The sequence below is a fragment of the Strongylocentrotus purpuratus genome, unplaced genomic scaffold, assembly GCF_000002235.5.
Source record: "Strongylocentrotus purpuratus isolate Spur 01 unplaced genomic scaffold, Spur_5.0 spur5_scaffold_11, whole genome shotgun sequence".
NCBI classification, from domain to species: Eukaryota; Metazoa; Echinodermata; class Echinoidea; order Camarodonta; family Strongylocentrotidae; genus Strongylocentrotus; species Strongylocentrotus purpuratus.
The window spans coordinates 25,806,601-25,829,517 of record NW_022145596.1 but is presented as its reverse complement, the minus strand read 5'-3'; the positions used below and the strand labels follow the sequence as shown (position 1 = coordinate 25,829,517).

Genomic DNA, 22,917 nt, shown 5'->3' with positions numbered 1-22,917 from the left:
CAATTTTCCATGGCAACAAATGCGATTAAATCTAATCACGTGTACGTATACGAGGCGCTCTCTTTGTGATTGAGCGCAGATTATGAGAGGCATATATGCGCTCATCAAGTATGACGTGGTTTCCTCCCCCTGCTCCTGAGATGGGGGTGGACAAGAGATCAGAGTTTGGGTGCGATAGCTGCCCCCTAATGAGAGATCATTCACATCTAGTGTCTATCCCTGGCGGCATTTATTATTCAATTTGAGCTAAGAGGATTAATAAAGGGATTATTAAGAGAGTTTCTTCTGGCCCATGAATCGGTTTCAGAGAAAATGTAGACGGACAACGCGATATTGGGTCCACGATAATCATCAACCTGGAGGAAATTAGTGGTATCTCAGTGGAATTGCCAATAACACTGCAATAATGGCGAATATGGAAAGTAGATTTCATACAAACATCCCTTTCAACGCTGGAATTTGAGAAAAACATATGAATGAAAACTACCCCGAGCAGGCAACAAGGCAATGAAGAAAAAAATATTTAATGATTGAAATATTTGTTTAATCTTGGGTTTGAAGATAAGATCATAGCATGTGAGCAAAACTTTTTGATTCCCTATGTGACTACACCATTTGCAAAATCAAGCAAATAACAAAAAACAATTGTAAAAATACAATATTAAAAATCACAAAAATTAGAAACAAATAATAAATTTGTTCGTTTGTATCACATGACACATGTTAAATGTAAATATATCATATGAATGCAATGTTTACTTGCATAATTTATTGATGATGTGCTCCAGTACACAATAGTCATACTTAAGGTGAAAGTCCATCTTTATATTTTGATTGTTTTACTAAAAACTAAAAAGTGATTTTAAAAATCTGATCTGAATAAGAAGGTTATGATTTTTTCATTTTATAATCAATGAAACACAAAATGACAATTCTGTGACGTACGGTGGTGACGTACGGTGGTCCCCTCCCCTTTGCTCTGTACTAATGAAATCATAACTTTCTACTTTATCCTTTCAATCAGACATGCAATCTAGATATGATCAATGCAAATATGTAACTCCCATATCAAACACATATATTTCTTCACCAATAAATTAGAAAATAAACAATTTATGCAATTTTCTGCAAATGTGAGAGTACATGTACCTTGAAATATAAACCACAGAGCTGCTATCGTGTATTTCAATTGATTGTAACTTCACATTTTTTAAATTCAATATGATTTAATTTGAACTTTTACTGATCTGTTTCCTTCATTCTGCTGCTTTTATTAAAAACCAACTAAATATCAGGGTTGATTTTCCCTTTCAAGATTAAGGTGAGTAATTGTCATGCGGTTACAGTGTAAAAGAAACTTAATAAAAGCGCTTTGGAAAGGTTTACCGTATATAAATTTTATACTGTAAGTCAATTGCATGCTTTGAGGCTTTGGAATCATAATATTTTTTCTTCAATGGACTCAGTCTTTATGAAAATCACTTCCACTGCAGACAGAAATGGGGTACATGTACATGGGACTTCACACTAACATGTGACATGAATGTGTAGTCCAATATTTCAATTTCAATTTCAATTTATTCATGTTTCCAACAAAACATTACAAATCAATTATAAGCATTTAAAACAAATGTAAGAAATACATGTTGGAAACAGAGAGGTCCACTAAAAAGCAATGCTTTTCAGCTATTTCTCATCATTATTTTGAAAATGCAGGCAATTTTTAGAGCTAAAAAAAGAGCTTTCTTTTTAGGGGACCTTTCTGTTATCACATTCTTCAAAAGAAGGGGAAAGCTCTTCAGCTATTGTTCACATTTCCCAAAACTCAACCTTCTCTTTAAGGGGTAGTATGTACATGTACCATAGACCTACTACACATGCATGTACGCAGCAGCAGCAGGCTATAACAGCATCTTGAAAGCAACGTCAACGTCATTGAAAGATGGAATATGTGAGCTGGCTCGTAAGCAACCCTGGCAGGCTGGCTGGCTAAGCAAGGCCTCGATGGCACTGCATTAGCATACCATTAATGAGTAAGATGGGAATAGTGGTTTTTTAGATTTTATCAGTTTAGAATACATGAATAAAGGAGATTTTTTTGTTTGTGCCGACCCCTGGATATGATTAGTGTATATTGTAACCTAAGGAAGCCATAACTAACAGTGGGATTGTGAAATATGATGGTTTAGAATTGGAAATTAATGTTATACTTTATAATTATTTGTGATAATTTAAATCCACATTGTAGATTATTTTTTCTTCTAAGTTTTCTCCTTTCATTTAAAGTAATATAAGGATGGGCTTAAAATCCAAGAAACTCTGCTTTTACTAAAGCAAGGTACCATGATTCACTGAAATAGAAAGACACAGATAAAGTAATTTCCCCCATAAATTCTAAAGATGACATTCAAGTCATAGCTAAAACATTGACATTCACAAGGAATCAAATTTTAACAACAAATATCTATATTTAAAAGTTTTCTTGAGAGATGGTGTAGAATTTGTTTATAAGCAGACCTTTTCTTCCACTTATAGGAGGGTTTTGCAAGCTGAAAATGCAAAAATTTTGTTCTAAAAAAAAAAAAAAAAATTGAAAACTTTCCTACAAGTATGGTGACAAATTATTAATTATTAGCAAAATTTAAAGGTTTTGTACAATTAAAGATTTAAAATTTGTGTACAAAGTGGGGGCTTCAATTTTCACTCATAGAGAGAAAACAACAGAGTCTTTTGATTTTAAAATGTGCTCATACTTTCAAAAACCCATCTTGCTGCTTCAGATAAATTTGGAGACAGGTTTTGGAGGGCTTGCAAATCTCTGATAGAGGCATTAAAGTGACCAAAAAATGCCCCTCTAAAATGACTTTCCACAAATCTGTGTTAACAATGAACTACGCGTATGTGTATTTGATCTTCAATTTATTGCTTTTTAGCTCTCTGCTACATACAACATACATACATCCTGCCCATGTGTATCCCTCTTATTGAGTTGGGGAGGGGGATACTTTACTTGCTAGATATGTACTGCTAGGGGGTGGTTGGTTTGGCCCAGGATTGCAGAAATTACTCTATATCTATTTTTTAAATAAATTTGTTCCAAGACTTGGAGAGATCACAATTGCATTTGGCAGCCAATCAAAGAAGCAATCTTGATTGTTATTATTCATTGGATCTGACCACACTGAGAAGTTCAAAGGTAAAAAAAAAGAATCAGGCTAATACATCAAGAAAGAACATTAAATACGGGTTCTTGTTTGAGGCACCAAATTAGCCAATACCTATTCTTCTAAATTCAGAGTTCTCCTCTGTGCAAGTGTGAAGCTTGTCGCCCCTCTCGGCCAATACAGATTTCCAATTATGAAAATTGCCCCCCTCCAAGCAATTTGAGGGTAAATTGCCCATTTGGCCCACACCAACAATGATATATTGTGACATTATCATTCCTTGACATTTGAGCTCTTGTACAAGTAGTAAATTGTTTGGAAAGGGAAAAGGGTAGAGTGAATTCAAAGTGAAAAAAGGAAGAAAAAAGGATCAATATCTGAGCTGTGTACAACGATTCGGGCACAGATTAACTAAAATATAGCTAGAAGACAAAACAAATTATCCCCCTATCCCCCCCCCCCCCCACACCCGCAATCCGAAGAGCTACATCACACACTAATATGGTTTTACCTTATTATTTCACTATACAAGCTTACAATCTAATATGTTTACCGGCAAGAAACTGCAAAACATTTTGGGGTGATTCGTACCCATGCGGTTTGTCTTGGCTAGATTAGATACACTGCATAATTACACATAAGTATACAAAAAAACAAGAATTTAAGAGGAGTCAAAGACCTGAAATATTAATCTAAAATAACCATTACAAAACAGTTTCAATAATGCCACATTATTAATTCTACCATATGTTTTCCTTTTAATTTCAGCCCGTACAATAATCTAATACCACCATATTCATTAATTTATTTGGTATCTACATGTATAATGCGGTTATCCATAAGGTCTGTTGCCAGTTTGTAATTTGTGAGGGTTAGGTTAGAACAAGTACTAGTACATATCCACAAACTAGGATATATATGCGACTTACATGTACATGATACAAGCCTGGAATATATATACACATAAGCTTTTCCTTTATTTAGTAATGTGATCTGTTTACAAATATGAACTGAGGAGGGAAATTCTAGAAATTCCCTGAACATTTGAGCTTGTTTTGTAGTTGTGTACATCCTGTACGTGATTTAGTTGCTAACGGCTTGATTGATCGATTGCGGAAACGCCTGGAAAAGGGGATTGCCCTGAACCTGCCAGTTATGTAATCCAAGACTCAAAACAAAGAGGATTTAGGTGTTCATCTTGACCACATGCAACAGCTCTTTTTTAAATGCAAAGGAGAGTCACGTTATCAAAAAACGGGATCATTAACTGATCGGTGAAATTTCGTCAGATGATTAAAAAAAAAACACTCCAGGGGGGCGTTTCACAAAGCCTTTTTTCAATGATAATCAGTGACAGATCTGCTGATAACCAATCAGAAGCAAAAATTTCACTACCGGTAGCTTATAACAAAAACTGTCATTTGTCACTGATGACAAGTTTTGTAAAACACCCCCCAGAGGTGTATTTTTGTAAACCAGTATAGGTTTTTCATTGTGTTTAGCAACTAGCAACTACATGTACCAGTATGAATGAGCATTGAACACCGGAATGTGAGAAAAATTGATGATTTTTTGTTGTTGCTTGCAATGTGAATGCAGCTACTGAATGCCAGACATACATTAGGCCGATACTTAAGAACTTGAGCAATGTCATGAGTGCATGCGTGCAGCTAGGGAAGACAGCTACATGTAGCTAGCCTTGAGGCAGTGTTGGCAACATTGTAGTGCATTAACTGCTGCACCTGTCTTCTGGTTGGGAAACCTTGCCCAGTGACCAATACTTGATAGGCAGTGGCGTGGGGCAAGTCAGGGGTGCCAAACTGCAAGGAGACCCATGAACACTCCTACACAAATGACAAAAGAGGGGCATGTCAGGGTGTTTCACTGTAATAATGTCTCTTTTCATACAGGAAACTTGCATCGAGGGAAATCCAACCTCGATAGCAAACTACACTAGAGGAATGCAGAAAATATGAGAAGTAGACTGGTGAAAGTTTGAATGAATTGAACAAAAAATGAGAGAGTTATGAATTTTTGACATTTGTAATCCATATACGGTAGGTATGGGCTCTTCATATTGGCTGAATTGGTAATGTCTCTGTGACGTAGTGGCGGACAACTACCCATTTGTTTCAACACACAACATTTTACTAAAATTTAAATTTTTCACAAATATATGACTCATAAGGGTCTTTTATCTTTAGAGGACCTAGATAACATTATGCTAGCCATAATATATTTTGGGAAGTGACCCAAGGGAGAAGACACTTAATAGAAAAACAAAAATAAAATATGTTTTTGTACACAGTAAATGGGAGAGTTATCTGCGACTACATGTATATCACAATCTACTGACCAAACCGCCAATCTGAGATTCACATACTTAGTGAACTCATATTCAAAACATTAATAACTTTCTTATTATTTTTCCATTTTTTTCTTCAAACTAATCTTGTTTTCTGCTTTCATATAAATGACCTTATTTCAAGGGTTGGAATTCTAATTCAGTGACATTTACACTTGAGAAATTAAGATTTTAAAGCAAACTACATCAACATGCTATAATACAAAATAACTCACTTTTAAAATATAAATATTTCAGTGTACTTCACATACATGTAACACATAGAGAGACCATTGTCTGCAGCAACAATCCACCATCACTAGCAATTCATTATTAAACACATTACAAGGATTTAATTCTGACTAGTTATTTTTCTTCCATACAGTGTACTGGGTCATGCGTGAACGGCTTTTTCAAGTGCACAAGGTTCACGAATCTAATATTTTCTGGGAGTATGTGCATGTGGGCTTGTACAAAGGTGGCCTACACGTATGTACAGAGAACGGGGGTCATGTGCACTTTCATGTGCATACATTATTATACGATATTAATATGACCAGACGGTGCTTCTGATACAACATCAGCAATATCCTAGGGAACATATGAATGAAATTGCTATTCAAACAGGCTGGGAAAGGGTTGCCAAATGCTACCAGGTGAGTGATAGCAATGCAAACACAAAAACATATGAAAATGTTATGAGCAGGAACCTTTCCAAAATCAATTTGATCTTCTCTTAATACAGTCCACCTACAAATGGACATGTATTCTATGTGGGGGGGGGGGGGGGGCAAGACTTCTGCAATGACAGTCTGGTACAAACAATTTAAGAAGGGAATGAGGGGGGCAGCTAAAGAAGGTAGGACCAGGCAGATGAGAGTTTCCCTGGTAGGACCAAGTACAAGGGGGCAACAGGATATAGGATATACATTTTCAGACAGGATCCAGGAAAGACTCCTGACAACAAAACTATAACAGCCATGGAATATTCTGAGAAAAATGTGATAGAAGCTCAGATAGTGGGTAAACAGTGGTGTGAGAGAAATCCTTTTGGAATGAATTGTATGAAGCAATGGAAACTACCATGCAAAGAAAATAAGAGCAGATCTACAGTACATGCCAATGTATTCATGATCGCCTCTAGGCTACATGTACAGAAGCTTACGGATTCATCAGGTGGGCTGCCCTTAAGAATCTCTTCACACACAAAGTTGGCAATTATACATTTAAAACAATGTGGTGCATGTAAGCACTTCTTTGGATTTAAAAAATGAATAAATTCTTAATAGACATTACTAGAAATGTAATCTTGAATGTGCCTACTGCTAAATGTATTTTCAAATAATGCATTTGATATATTACTGTGGATCCTTGATTAGTGAACCACTACCAGATGATATATAATGTATAACTAGGTATTATTGTTGCTGTTGTTGTTGTGTAATATTGTTTTTCATGCACAATTTGGATAATAAAATCTGAATAAGAACTGGTAGATTTGAAAGTGAATACCTTTTCCGAGAAATGCGCTCTCTATCTGAACTAGATTTATGAGTCTATTGCAGCTGCTGTTACTATTAGTGAGGAGGCCTGAAAAGGCCATGTCATCAACAAATGTTTTTCAAACAAATTTCCAATCCTATGAAAGGCACATACCTACACTGTATCAGGGAAAAAATTAATATTTATTTTTCGGGGGCTACTTTTCAAGCTTGCCTGCATGAAATTAACACTCTAAAATTTGTTTTGCATTGAACTCTATGCAAATTTACAGGGGCTCTTTTCTGATTTTTGGGGGCTCTTTTGGGCATTTCGAGGGCTAATTCGCCCCGAGCCCCCGTGTATTTTTTTCACTGCACTGTATATACATCCGCCAGCATCAATTATGATGGAAAATGTTATCATACTCAACCAAAAACTGTTTCCACAAGGCCTAATTAAGTGTGTACAAGTCCAGACCATGCCCCCCACACCCCCCCCCCCCCCCCCGAAAAAAAGAAGAGGAAATGCAACGTTCATATACAGTATCTCTTTGATGTGGACCAAGACGGCATTCAACCCACATTAGTAACTGGTATTAGTCATACTAAGCAGTGCAAGGTTACCGAGAAATACAAGACTGTTGCTTGAGGGGGAAAAGGGACGTACCTCTAGGCTCTACAAGTAGAACGTAATGAGGGAGTGGAATCAATTTATTTTGAATGCATTGAATTTTGTATTTTGTTTATTGCCCCTCCTCTTGGATGCGAATGATATGCATGATAAACCTCAAATTATTTAATCAAAACAGCATGATAGATTTGGTTTCCATTGAATTATGTTTAATCACATAATCAATCCAAGCTGAAATTGTCAATGACTTGTAAAAAGAGCAAGAAATCTGAATTTGTACACAAAAAATTCAGACATAGAAGGAAAAAACCACTAGGTATTTCAATGTATATCAAAATTTTGTTCCCAGTATTAACTGATATTTGTTTCTCCTAACACAGGCTATGTACACAAGCATAAAGGGCCTATAAAAAGTAAAGATTACAAAAGGTTATTAATATAACAAATGAGTGCCCTTCTGTATCCTATAAAAAAGGGCAAATTCCATAGCCAGATTTAATGATTTTATAGTAGAAAAGAGAAGAAACAATTTTAGAAAATAAATAATTTCCTACTATCATTCAATAAAAACAATCTGTATTTCCAACATATATGAAAACCTATTCAACAAAATTAGATAATAGAGTGTAAATTACCTGATTGCTACAATCGCAGACGAGTGACCATTCAACAGAGACAAACTGTCAATTCAGTGTAAAAGACAGCCAAGGAAATCACTTGAAACAACATACCATACGTGAAAACACCCATTTTCTGGTAGCGTGCACACAGCAACTCTCCTTAGCTCATCTTCTTCTTGCTCTGTTGCCGCTCAACTATTCCTTCTCCTGTCTTATCCTGTCGCTGGCGTCTATGCATTGATACCTATCCCTTCTATCTCAGCCGAGTGAGCTGTGAGTGAGCATACCGACAACGACCAGGAATGAACGATGAACGAGCGAAGAGTCTCGCCCTTTCCCTTGCTGGCTGGCTAGCTGCGAGCAGACGATCGAGTGCTTAGCAATCTTCACATGGTATATACTGCAAGGCTGTGTGATTGCACGCCACCGTATCCAGTGCTAATATTACCCTGCATGCAAATCCAGGCCCCACTCTGCTATAGACGTGTCTCTAGTCTCGCCAATCAGACCCTGATCTACTACTCTGATAGATGCTTCACTACTCTTGTCTATTATTCTCTGTTCTGGTCGAGAATACAATGATTCAACAAAAGACCTAGTGCCTTCGGGTATTGAGGAATAGATACAAAAGATAGTCCAATGAGCACACGACCAACAGATAACAATATCTATCATCTATCTTCAGTAATAAAAAGTTGTAAAATTATGATGGAACACCCTGCAGATAACACCATGGTACAAGCCTGTAACGAAAACAATTCCAAAGGGCTTGAAAATTATAAAGCATGAAGCTGAAAATTGTATGCCTACTTCACCTACGATGCATACATGTACTTACAAACTTAATTTTAACATTTTAAAGAAAATATCCATCTTCCAAAATTGCAAGGGGGTCTTTCATGCACAAACTACACAGCAAATGCACCGCGCAAGCACACAGCATATACACACAATCCAAAAGTCACAATTTACAGAGCACAATATAACATGCACACACATACAGACACACAAATAACTGCTCGTTTTTTGGTGTGCGATTCCTTTCCAATATAATGGAGAAAGCGGTAACTTTGCATACCAAGTAAACAACTAAAAGGCAAAAAGAAGTACAGTATCTTTTAGTCTCAAGATGCCATTGTTCATAATATGAAAATGGAATGATGATACAAGTACAGTATATCAAATAAATGACCTTTTTTCCCCCTTTGATTGTTTTCACAGTAAAGTTTGTATTCCTTTACACTGCTTTACATTTCAATTTGCCTTTAATATTAAAGACACCTGAGGCACTTCAGTATACATTTTTTGATTCATTTATCTGCAATACTTATAATTGAATTTCTGGTCATGTTTCTCCCAACTAGGAAAGTATTGGGAATTCCCCCTCTTATTTCAAAGATCTCTTTTTACTTGGTCCTTACGAGTTTTCTGGAGATATACAAAACAAATGTAAGGTACATGTACCTTAGTGGCGAAGTGACATGTAAACCTAAGGCATTCCAACCTATATGTAAGAGTGGGTTCGTCTAATGAGTGAGCGCGCTTCCTGTACGCGTGATTTGCCCCTGGGGGAGTAGAAGCTTTATGTACGAAAAACAGAAACCTTTTTTTATTTGTATTGGAATCCCGCAATCAATTTTTTTCTCCATTGCAGACTCACTAAAAGTACATACCTCCATCTACTGCTATTTCTCTTGATTTTGATCAGGGGAGGGGGCATTTCAAAGGGGGAAGGGGGCATTTCAAAGGAGGGAGGGGGCATTTCAAAGGAGGTAGGGCGGCATTTTAATGGAGGGAGGGGGCATTTCAAAGGAGGTAGGGCTGCCTTTTAAAGGAGGGAGGGGGCATTTTATAAAGGAGGGAGGGGGAATTTCAAAGGAGGGAGGGGGCATTTCAAAGGAGGTAGGGCTGCATTTTAAAGGAGGGAGGGGGCATTTCAAAGGAGGGAGGGCGGCATTTCAAAGGAGGGAGGGGGCATTTTAAAGGAGGGAGGGCGGCATTTCAAAGGAGAGAGGGCGGCATTTCAAAGGAGGGAGGGCGGCATTTCAAAGGAGGGAGGGGGCATTTCAAAGGAGGGAGGGGGAGGGTGGATGTTCTTCACCACACCAAGTCAGTGCAAGTTTTAGCAAATTTCAATTGAAAATAAGAAAGTAGCGATCAATCAAACACAAATTGGAAACTCTGTGACGTATCTTGCGAGATCCCCTCCCATTTGCTCTGTACTAAAAAAAATCAGAATTTTTTATTTTCCCTCAAGAAATTTTAAAGTCATACATGCATACTAAATATATTTATTGCAAATACTGTATGTATCTTTCTCTAAAACCCCTGTAAGGACAAATTCTATTCCATCATCAATAACGAAGACAATTAAAGTGTATTGAACTTTATGTCAAGAGAAATAAGAGAGGATCTCACAAGATACATCACAGTGTTGCCAATTCATCTTTAATTGAATGATCGCCAAAAATGTATAATGTTCTTATGTTTAATCAAAATTTGCTCAAGCTTTTACTGACCTGTTCCTCTCATTTTCTGTTTCTATTAAAACCAAATTAATATCAGGGTAGAATTCCCCTTGAAGTATATTTTGGGAGATCCCCTCCCCTTTTCTCTATACTAAAAGAAATCAGGCACTTTTATTTGCCCTCAAGAAAATTTTCAATCATACATGCATCCTAAATATAATTATTGCCAATATGCATCTATAAAACTCCTATTGAGCACATACCTGTATTTTTCACACTCGCTGCTATTCTCAGCATCTCATCATTTGTAATAGAATGAGATAATGAAATGCTTGAATTCAATTCAACCTCCAATCCATCTCTCACGCTGTTAACCATGAGCTAAGTATAGCCCTGGCAACCCTGGACAATGGGCTCCCTTACATGACCAAAGTCAGATATCATTTATTGGAGGTGAAAAATATAGGCCGGCTTTATTGAACAGGATGCCATGCTGGTGTGCAAGCATTCAATAATTCATCTATGTGAAATTGACAATTACATTCCAGTAAAATCATAATTTTTGGAAATGAGTGACGCAACCTTTATTGGAAAGCAATTTGGTCTGAAAAGAGATTTATATCATGACCTAGTATTCACACAAAAGAGAGAATCAGCACATTGATTGATATGCTTTACATGATTTCATGCCAGAGATAACACAGCTCATAAACGTCTAAAAATAGCTGCTTTTCTTCAATCTTCGATCTGCATGAACTTTATAACAATTTTTTTTTTACCATGCTTTCCAAAGCAGGTATTTAAATAATTATGTCTCATAGACTTCCTCTCTTTCTCTTTAAACATGAGTATTATATACAGTATGTAGTTGTAGTTTCTAGAAAATATAAATTCTTTGGAACCAAAATAAGTACATTGAAGCTGCTTTTATAATGAACAAAACTCTCAGAGAACCAAATATTGTTATTTTTTACAATGAACAATTTACCCATCAGCAAACTCTTTTTTAAATTTCTCTTCTAATTTCTCAATCAAACATAATGTTGTCATTCCCAGCATATAGACTTGCTCTTTTCCTAACAGTATATTACAAGTTGTCTTGCATTTAAAAAATTCAAATTTTCACAGTATCCAACAATTTCATATGAATATTAATTGAATTATCATCTTCTTTGAAATATCTCATTTCACAGATGTACACATGTACATGTGGGGCTGGGCAATGAAGGTAAAGTAAGATGACAAAATGACACCGTTAAAACAAACCCCTTTACATGTAATCCATGAAATGTATGTTCAATGGTCATGTCGACGTATGGGATAACTGGGATTATCAGTATTCTTTTCTATTCAGTTTGCAGCCTTACATATTAATTAAATTTTAAAAACAAAACAAAACCACAATAACTTTTAGCCATTTTCTCACAAACGTAGAGTTCCAATGCTGGAAATCAAGACTAACTTCTAAGAGCAGCAAATAAATATACAACTGTCTAGTCAACTAGAAAGAAAAAAAACCCTCTCCATTTCACAAATGTCAGATAGTGGATCTTTGATATTTGTTCTTCTGTAAGCTTGATATTGACTTTGACAGTTGAAATAAAATAAAAAATACACCATCTGGATCCACAGCTCAAAATAGAAAGGTCAACATTAAGGTAGGTCAGCGTAATAGTACGTTGCATGCCCAGGGATCCCGTCTATTGTTTGTCCTCAAACCAGGGAGGTTTATTCAATCTCTGGTGGCTGAAATAGATTATTTCTGAACAATGAACATCATGAGCAAAATCAAAGTTTGATTTTGGTTTTGATATATATATGTGTATGCATACAGTACACGTAAACTATTCAATACCACTTGTTTTGCTTTTAATGTACATTACTATAGCCCTTTTTACAAACCTGGTTTGTAAAGAACAAAAGGAGGTTTGTTGAATTGGGGCCATAATGTCCAGCAGTATTACAAAATAAGGCTTCTCATGAGCACGATTGAATATTTTTTTTTTTTTTTAAACAAAGTACACTGCATATATATGAGAGGTAATGTAGTGGTTAGCAAATGGTTGTTATTCATAATGTATAACAAGGATACTTATTTATTCTAAGTTTAAACCTTAATTAAGTCCATTGATTAATGGCACACTAAGATCATTCTTTGGAGCCGGAAATTCGATCGACTTGGGCGATTATTCAACTTACAAAAATTGGGACTTTTTATTCTCATTGACTTAAGAGATTCTTCGACACATGTGACGTCCACTCGTGTGAGGTTGACTTCAGATTGAAAAGGTTAAACCAATGAATATACTCCTTGTTTAATGCTATGTGGATCATGAAAAGCATGCATAGATTTCAAATGACGAGTCCTGTATAGAAAGTAAACTTGCTTGTCAGAATCCATAATCAAAGTTTCTACTCGCTTACAAATCAACAACAAAAAATGCATACACCTGTATATCCCTTTTTTACAATTTACTTCAATTGCCAGCATAAGATGTTCCTCTCTATTTCTCTCTCTCCATCTCGTGTTTTGCATTTCAATTCATTACATGTTTAGAAATTGCAAATTCAATAATCTTCTCATTCGTACTTGAATGAATACCACATTCAAAAACGTAATTGCTTAACCAAGAATAAGACAAGAACAATGGTTACTTCATAACATCAAATGATTCTGACCTTTTCCTTGCTTATTGTTGTACAGCTATACATGTATTCACATATTACTGTTTTTAAAATTTTAAGTATTTTTTAAAAACTACCGGTAGATAACTTTCACAGCAATTCACAAATAGGCCTGTCCTCACTAGCTTGAGATTGCAAAAATATCCCGCTTTTTGAACTATCCCTATCGCAAACTATCCAGCTAATTTGAGTCTTCATCAGCCCGAAGTTGCAATTAGCGGGATATTTGGTCAGGGTTGTCATCCCAAGATATCTTGGGATAGTTTGCAAAATATCCCACTATTTGGCAAAATATCCAGCTATTTGTCCGGTGCGTCTTCACCAGACCGAAGACTCGCACTATGCGCAATGCTGAGCAAAATATCTTGAGCTAATTTCTCAAGGTCGAGTTTCGAGGTCGAATCTCAAGCTGATGAAGACAGGATTTGTAGCTTCGGGATTATTTCCCAAATAAAAAGTAACGGGCTATTTGGCAATCTCGAGATGATGAAGACGCGCCTATTGCTCTATGCCCATGTGCACATTTTTCTCTGCCGTTCGGCTGGACAAACTCTGGAAGCTGCTTGTGCACTTTGATAAGATAATCTCAATTAAGGTACGCTCCCTGGTTGCTTAGTTACCTACAAAAACACATACTTAACTTTTCAAGTAGTCAGTTAGAATAAACAGCGAAATCAATAACTTTTCTGAACGGGCCCTTTTGTACAATCAATTTGTTGTATTCAATAAATTCCACATGTAAACACCATTCCTTTATGCCTATATTGTTTGTTTTGAGCAAAAGGGTACTAACACACAACATCCTTCTGGCTCCGAACAGACAATATGTCGGAACAAAGAGTAGCCACAAATTGTTTTTGTGTTTTTCAAATGGAATAACGCCTTCAGCACTTCTATGGCAGAGGCATAACAAGCTACATGTACATGTATGCAAATGTACTAGATTTTAATACTGCATCTTCATAGTGAATGCGAATACTGTATATTGACATCATGTAGGCTAAATATGTGCAGCAACGCCCAAATAATAACTGTACAATAAACAAATGTAAACATGCAGCATTTACATCTAGATTTCCTCAAATTATTATCGTATTTCTGAAGTGAAGTGTTGAAATTACTATGAAAATTTCGATTTGGCGACATTAAGATTTACATTTGGCATTTTCTAGCACATTTAATCCATGATACTAGGCCAACAAACCAAATGCAGGGGAAAAAATACTTTAAAAATGTCGGGGGCTAATTAGCCGAGCCCCGTGTATTTTTTTCACTGTGCAAATGTATTGCCAGAGCTCTAAAAGATTCACCAAAGAACCATACTCATTGAAACCATTCATAACCAACAGAGAGTCCTTTTGCACTTGCAGTGTCAATTGGCAACAAACTAGAAGAGGCCGATTTGACTGATTGGTGCTGGTACGTTCAGAGTATTTTGGTGGTGTATAGAACCAGCAAATGTTCCAAACAGGATAATGTAACTACTTTTTCTATAATAATATGTAGGTTATTAGAGCTTTAGAGTGCAGTCCAGCCCTGAAATTAATATGGGTGTTTTTAGATACAGGGTCAAACCAGTTGTCAAGTATATACAGCATGCGCATGACTTTTGCTTAGAACTACATGTAAGAATAAATGGATTTTGGAAGTAGCCAGATTCATAGCAAAGCTACATACAGGTACATGTAGGGAATATGAATATATTCCTAGAAATTCAGGTGAGTTGATAACTTTCCACAGCTAAAGGTGATGGTAAGCACCTTGGTCATTTTATTAGAATGGATAATGGAGCTACAGTATATAAATCTCATTCTAAAGTTCCTTTGGAAGCGTAGAGCCATAGGGATCATAACGAGATATGCCCTATACAAGAATGGAATATAATATTTATTATTTAATACCCACTAATACATGTAAGTATGTAACATCAGCCTTCAGCCTGGACATGTCTATATGTTGCTAATATGTATAGTCCCTACCCAAGTGTGTTACTAGTTTACTACCAGAGTTTGTCTCTGACCCCGTTCTCACTCACTTCGATGGAGCGCTCTGGAGCGCTCTAACTAAGACCCGCTCCTCAGGAGCGGTTCTTAGGTGAGTTAGAACGCTCAAAGTGGTCCAGGAAGCGGACTTCTGGACCGCTCCAGAAGTCCACCTTCCGAGGTGGTCTTGAGGAGCGGGTCTTATTAAGAGCGCTCCAGAGCGCTCTAACGTGCAATGTGATCGGAAAGCGTACTTTGAACGGAAGTGACGTTCCGCGCGATGAGCGATCGGGCAGGCACTACACATACGGGACGCGTCGCGAACGGGACATCAGGTGACATAGGGTTTGGATTCCGCGCGCGAAAAAATTGACCCGCCTACCTGAGCTGCCATAGCAACAAGACCACTTTGACTCGTGGAGCGGTTTGAGCCATAAAAACTGCTCGGAGTGTGAACGCTCGCAAACCGTTCCTCAAGACCCGTTCCTCTGGAGCGGTCTGGAGCGGTCTAACTAAGACCACTTTCAAAGTGAGTGAGAACGGGGTCTCTGTCAATTACAGTGAAACCGGTATATAAAGACCGCTCACGGGAGAAAATTAAAATAGTCCTTATAGGCAGGTGATCTTATTATGTACAGTATCCTTTAGTACATGTTTCAATACGAACAGATTTTGAAGGGAAATGAGAAATGTGGTTTTTATAGACAGGTGGTCTTTCTATACAGGTGGTTGCTAGAGCAGGTTTGACAAGTCAATATAATGAAAGGTATGTTTTCTACATAATCATTCCAGATATTCAAGTTTGAAAACTTTAAATCCCAGCAAAGTTCTTAATTAATACATATCTTTGAAATAGTCTTTTTATGTAATTTACAGCTGCCACTCTTCATACAGGGGTAGGAAAAAAGATTAACTTGTAGTCCTTAAATGCAAGCACTATCTAGCGGTATTGACTGACCTACCAAAGCCAAGAAAATAACCTCTATCACAAATACATGAATATTGCTTTAAAATTGTCTACACTACATGATAAATGATAAAGTACCACCATCAATAAGATTATTATCATCCCTATCAATATCTTTAATAACAGTATGATTATTATTAATATTAATATCCCAATCATTGCTCTTAAGAAAGGCTTGTTTACTTACATGTGTACAGAAGATACAGATTTCTGCTGAATTCAACTCTCAAATCCTGATGTTTTGATCATCATTCTGGAGACAAAAAGAAAGGGAATACAAAAATATTCAGAAATTACCAAAGTATAAGTAAAGTGCATTTGATATCTTTTTTGTCATTACATCCTTTAAACAACATGTTAAATATTTGTCTTCTTTTAATATACTTGTGTATATTTCACAAAAATGGAAAGAAAGTACAGGTGTGTATAACAAAAAACTTGTACATGTATGTTCATTTGCAAAAGCTACCTGTATATCAACCTTTCTTTCAAAAAAATTCTTCTGCCCGTTGATATGTTACAGACTACATGTACATGTACATGTGCATGTGCATGTAGCAATGGTAAGAATCACACAGTTAAAGAGACGGCAGGTGATTTTGCCTATAAAAGAAACACTCAAATCGCCCCCTGAAAAATATACCTATCCAAACAAGTAAATAGACCCCGCAAGAAATCACTCTCGTGAAAACCAAGAATTGGTCAAATATTTCCAGAAATCCAAACATATTAAGAAGAGATCCATTACCAAATGGAAATCATGAAACATGTAGAGATGTATTCAAACTATTATCTTCATTTGCACTTTTGGTTCATAATGCAACGTTGACCAGCTGATGGTTCCTCAGTGGCTAGCTCACGACAGTGACTGGGGGAACAACTCGAGCGCAAAAGTCGATGGATCCAAGCAAAGTTGTTATGTAAAAAGTAAGACTCATCATCACTAACAGGAACATACAGTATATGGATCCCAAAACTGATCTTTGGGGGTCCATACATTTCAAACCTTATAATGTTGATGTACAACATAAAGAAAATATGCTCTTTTTGTCCATTTATTTAATTCAAAATGAAATACTCTCTAGCTATAACCATTTGATAATGTTTTTGACATAAAATTGACAAAATATCCCTTTTCTGCTCTGGGAATTTAAAAACAATGTGGCTTGAATCCTCATTAGCAAAATCACAATCACAATTACTGTTACTGTACCGTATTTTACTATACTGTAAGGGGATATTTTTATACAGGTGTGTCAAAGAAAAAGAAAACCTCAAAATTTCATGACAAAATATATGGAGAATAGTGAGGGGAAGACATCAACTCGCTCATTTGCATACAGCCTATGTTATACATATTACTGTATCGTCACAATTATGCAAATCTTTAAATTCCATAACTTCCTTATTTTTCATCCGATTATGATGATCTTTCACCATTTGGGTTGTTTCATTTTTTTTAAATTTATTCAATTCAACTTGCAAATGGGTTGGATTTGCCCCATTTAAGAAAGCCCCACGAGAGCTCTGGACAGAACATAAACGGTCCAAAAGAGACTCCCTGGGAAACCCCACTGCTCTTTCTGGAGATTCCAGATGAACAACAAGCTCTCCAAATAATCATAATAATAATAATAAAAATGGTGCTTACCACCGAAGTCTCTAAGCGCCAACAAGAAAGTACATTCTGCATTACCCAGAGGGAGTGATCACTTCTATAATCTCATTAATCTGATAGACTGATACCTTATGATCGAGGCACTGCTGTATCCAGACCAGAATCAAAAATTGTTTGAGTTGTTTTTAAGTGCCAGAAAGGCATTAACCCATATATTTTACATAGAGTTAACACCATTCTGACTCTCAACTGAAAACATTGTTTACAGATAATAAACATTGAATTTTTTCTTCTGAATATTTGCAATGATAAATTAGCATGAAGATTTATGCTTACAAGTTATTTCAACCTTCATTTGCATATTTCTTTACACCCCCTACCCCCCCCCCCCCCTCCACCAACAAAAAATGAATAATAAAAAAAACCAATGGTGATGAAATATTGAAATTGATAATTGATAATTTTAATAATATATATACCATGACTATACTTAATCTAAACAGACATCAGTACTAATAATTCAGATACATTGCATACATGTACTTTATCGGGATAATTACAAAATGTTTTCCATTCTTTATGTTGCAAGATTCAATGATTTTCAAAATAACCAGAATAATTGTGGTAATTAAATGACATTGTTTAATTCAAAAGGTTAATGGTTCCAATCCCAGTCGTGGTGCTTCTGCCCTTAGACAAGGCATTTCATCATCAGCTGTCTCTCTCAACCCAGGTGCCAAATGGATGCCTGTCATGATTTATTCTTTGAGTTGAAATGCACTGAGCATTGACAACTGCTGCCAAAGATAAAACCAGGATAATCATTTCCAACCCATTTTGGAACTGCATCTATTGCATCTACAGGGACAATTGTAGTATTTATAATCAAGGATGACAATATTATTACAGAATTCTTGTAACATCCTTTTTTTTTGGTGACACACACACTCCTGCATCCCAGTAAGCATCATTGTAGCTGCATCCTCGTACATGCCTAGTTTTTATTATCATAAATGTACTAGTATCAAGTTACCTATGCAACTGGGAGCTATTAATAGCCTACTCACACAGCTCATTTTCTGCATGATCAGTTAGAACCAGGTACCTTTCATCTCTTGACATTTAGAGTAGTGAATTTGAGGAGTCCTTCCATTCCTTGAATCCTTCCCTTTATTCCCTATTTTTTTCCTTTCGAAGAATTTACAGGCTACTGTAGGTAAACAGAACTCATTTTCAGAGCTTGATCTGTGAAGATGCATTTTGTAAGTCTGTGCAAATTCATGAAATTAAAACAAACGTGAACTTGTGGGAAATCAGGTTGTAGTACTAATAAAATTGTTTAAGAAACGAAAATTCCTTGTTATTTGCAATCAAGGCAAGCTATGATTTAGACATCCATTTTCTCAAATTACATGTCATAGCTGAATGTTAAAATGGGTTTAAATACATACATTTGTACACATGTAATTTATAATTGACCTAGAGTATTGAGAAGGTGCAAAATATGTAGATGATGATACATGTACATACATGTATAAACTTCCCTAAAATTAATAAATGGCCTACAGATGTACATTGTGTAGTGTATAGTTCATATACCGTATTTGCCGGCGTAAAGGCCGCACCCCCGCATAGGCCGCACCCCCGATTTTGACATTAAAAAAAAAAAACCTGCCGAAAACCCACGCGTGGAAGGACCTTCATTTAACATCGAGGTGCAGTTAAAGGCGCTGATTTGTGCTTGTAAACTTGTCACAAATAATAGTAACAATGTTGTTTTTAGAAGAATGTGTAAGATCATTAATGTGAATTAAAAACAATAAAGTACCTATGGTACCAGTGGTGTACCTTTGTTATAGAAAAAAATTTGAGGAACTATTATTATTAACTACATATTGAGATCTATATTAGAAAGATTACTTTCAAACCAAGATGACAGTCAAATTTTAGTGTTGTTGTAGTTTCCGAGTGGTGAGTCAACACACTGATTACTGAGCTGGGAGACATTGCCAGGCATAGCGCCATAAATCGAAACTAAAAAAAAAAAAAAAAAAAAAAAAAAAAAAAAAAACTTTTTTTACTCTTTCGCCGCATAGGCCGCACCCCGACTTTTTGATATTTTCTCTTCCAAAAATACTGCGGCCTATACGCCGGCAAATACGGTACATTACTTTAGCTTTCAAACAACGTTTCTTGACTACAATATCGACAGACTTACTATTCCTGTTTGATGAGAACTGCATATTCTGAGATTTTCATGATCGCAGCTACCATGGAATGGCCTTAATTTATCGGGAGCACCAGTAAACTTTGATCATTCAAATTTCTTGAAAGCAGAAGTGGTTTAGGGGCTATATTTTCTAGTGCTTATAATACATCTACAAGGGTATCCAAATATATCAACATTTTAAAGAATTACCCATCCAATTTTCAAATTTCCCAAAACTTTGCATTTACCTTTAAACAGTTTCACCCATTGCCTACAAGTACCAATCACGTTGTGGCTCATGTGAATACAAGATTTTAGTAATCAATAGGTTAATTAACACAAGCACCATTTAGAGATTTAGTGCACACATACAGGTACACACAATGCTACTCCATATGATCATTGTTTACATAGTCACCTTCTCCATAGGGAGGTCTACTAAGGAGGCATTTACACTAGAGAATATATCTGTACAAATCTGGCATAAAGTCTAGATACAGCATAGTAAGAATCATCGTATAGCTAAAGGGGCATACACATGGGATGATAATGTCATCCAAAGGAATATCATAAAGAGACTAGTTTCGGGGATGTGTCATGAGTGTTGCTCCATGGTACACAAGAACAGCCAACATCAATAATAGTGACACATGCTAATGATATGTGTATATGCCAATTTCTCTTGCATTCATTCAATACAACTTTGACACTGGCGATGGACCCCTATTCGTAATGACTTTTTTCCTGGCAAACAATGCTCAAACCTCACTAACCCCATGCAAAAGTTTCTTATATGACATGTAAACAAGACAAATATGATATGTATAGCTGGCTAAATTCGCCAGTCTGAATGAGGGATGAATTGAGTTAAACCTTCCAATATATTGTTATGCATCTGAAGCTCACATCCTGTTGCCATGGCAGCGACAGCTAACAATGGAAGATCTGATGGGTAAATGGTTGATGCAATTGCTCTGGTTGAAAGCAATTCTAAAGATGGCCACCTGCGCTTAGGTTCTTCATTGTCTCATTATTGTTCAGTATTTACATACTACAGGGATACGTTCTGGTCTCCACAGTTAAAGGTACTATGTCCCTTTTACAGCCAACCTCAAATGCTGTAGAACTTTGCAGGATTTATGAATATGTCATGTATGTCCCATCTGTGAAATTTAAACGTTAGCAGTGTCCTCATATTCAAATTATGCAAGGAAACCAGTTTACTTGCTAGACTTCACTGTCAGACACTATTGAGTGACTGACTGGCTTTTTTCTTCTTTGGTAATAGCATACATGAAAAGAGTTGTAAAGGGTACATGAGCATTTGTTTACATCAATAACCCACTTCTTGTGATGGCCAAGATTAAACTGATTGAATCTTTGCACAGCATAAAACGTATGACCATTCGGTACAATTGTCTGAAAATCAAGACTATTACTTTTGGGCTCTATAGCCCTAAAGTCTCTATAGCCCTAGGGCTCTATAGCCCTAAAGTCGATTTGACAACTAATAGTCGTTATTTTCCCACTTGAAGACATTTTCAAGCCCCACCTTTTTTAGGGAAGTTCTAAATTAGTATTATCTTTCAAATGCAGTTGGGATTTAACTTTTTCATTTTTTTGGCCTGCAAATGGGACATAGTACCTTTAACTGAGGAGATAAAATAGAATTGAATTTGAGTAGTCTTGATGGAGACTTCAAGAGAGCAATGCAAGCATTCTTTAGATGTACACTTTCTATCTCTTTCTCATCTATAATATATTCTTTTTTATTTAGGTACAATGTTCACTTGTACATATAGTTTCTATGTACATCTGACTTCCATGTATTACAGTCTCTCGTCTATGCATAGAATAGAATAGAATGGAATTTTATTGACTCTTTGACAAACAAACATAAAAGTATAAATAGCAATGCATGACTTGTGAATACAATTCTCATACATTATACATAGATAATGACACAAAGATACGAACAGTAATAGGTATATAGTGTATGAAAGTACAAACATGAACAATGAACCAACTAGTAAACACAAAGTACATGTAGGTCTACATGTACAATGCAGATAGTGACAATAATAAAATGTATAAAAAAAGTATACCAGTTATGCAGTCAATTTACAGCTAAATAGTAAACAAAGTACATGTAGGCTGTTTCATAGAAAAAGTACAAAAACCACATTCTCATTACTGCAGAGTTGTTACCCTCGCATTCTTATCAGACAAGGACACACCACCACAGATATTTCATTGCATGTTTTACACACAATCATTGGATCACTCAAGAGAAAAGATGAATAACCTTTGTATTAAGATAATCCCGCAGTGACACCATTATTTAAACTGTAATGAAAACAAATAGAACAGTATGTATGTACATGTATCACATTCATACTCTTACACATATTACTGTAACTTGGCAAACTACTTTGCATATCTCAAAGAGCATTTACTAGTAAATTCCTATGAACATTTTTTGTTGTTGTAATAGTACACTGTAATGTTTTCTGAAATATACTCTGTAATGTACTCTGAAATGTGCTCTGAAATGTACTCTGAAATGAAGTCTGAAATGAAGTCTGAAATCAAATGACTAAAAGATGCAATGCAGTCTTACGCCAACATCAAAGCTCAAATGTGTTACCAAATAATAATTTAGTCTTGACTGATTCAAATAACTTTCTTGTTCTACATACCAGGACAGATTTGAAATGTGTAAAATTGACATCTTTACTTATTCTAAAT

General features: G+C 36.0%; 1 protein-coding gene across 5 annotated transcripts in view; it reads right to left on the bottom strand.

Annotated features, from left to right (window-relative positions):
- The window catches only part of LOC593842 (adenylate cyclase type 9), a 29,789-nt gene that overhangs the window by 3,142 nt on the left and 3,730 nt on the right, over positions 1-22,917 (bottom strand). For 3 of the 5 annotated variants that reach the window (XM_030980984.1, XM_030980985.1, XM_030980986.1), the window contains exon 2: positions 16,530-16,595. The gene's annotated coding sequence lies outside the window, so the exon portion shown is untranslated. Of the gene's footprint in view, positions 1-8,255; positions 9,257-16,529; positions 16,596-22,917 lie in introns of those variants that run through there. The other 2 variants (XM_030980989.1, XM_030980987.1) reach the window with 2 other exon arrangements.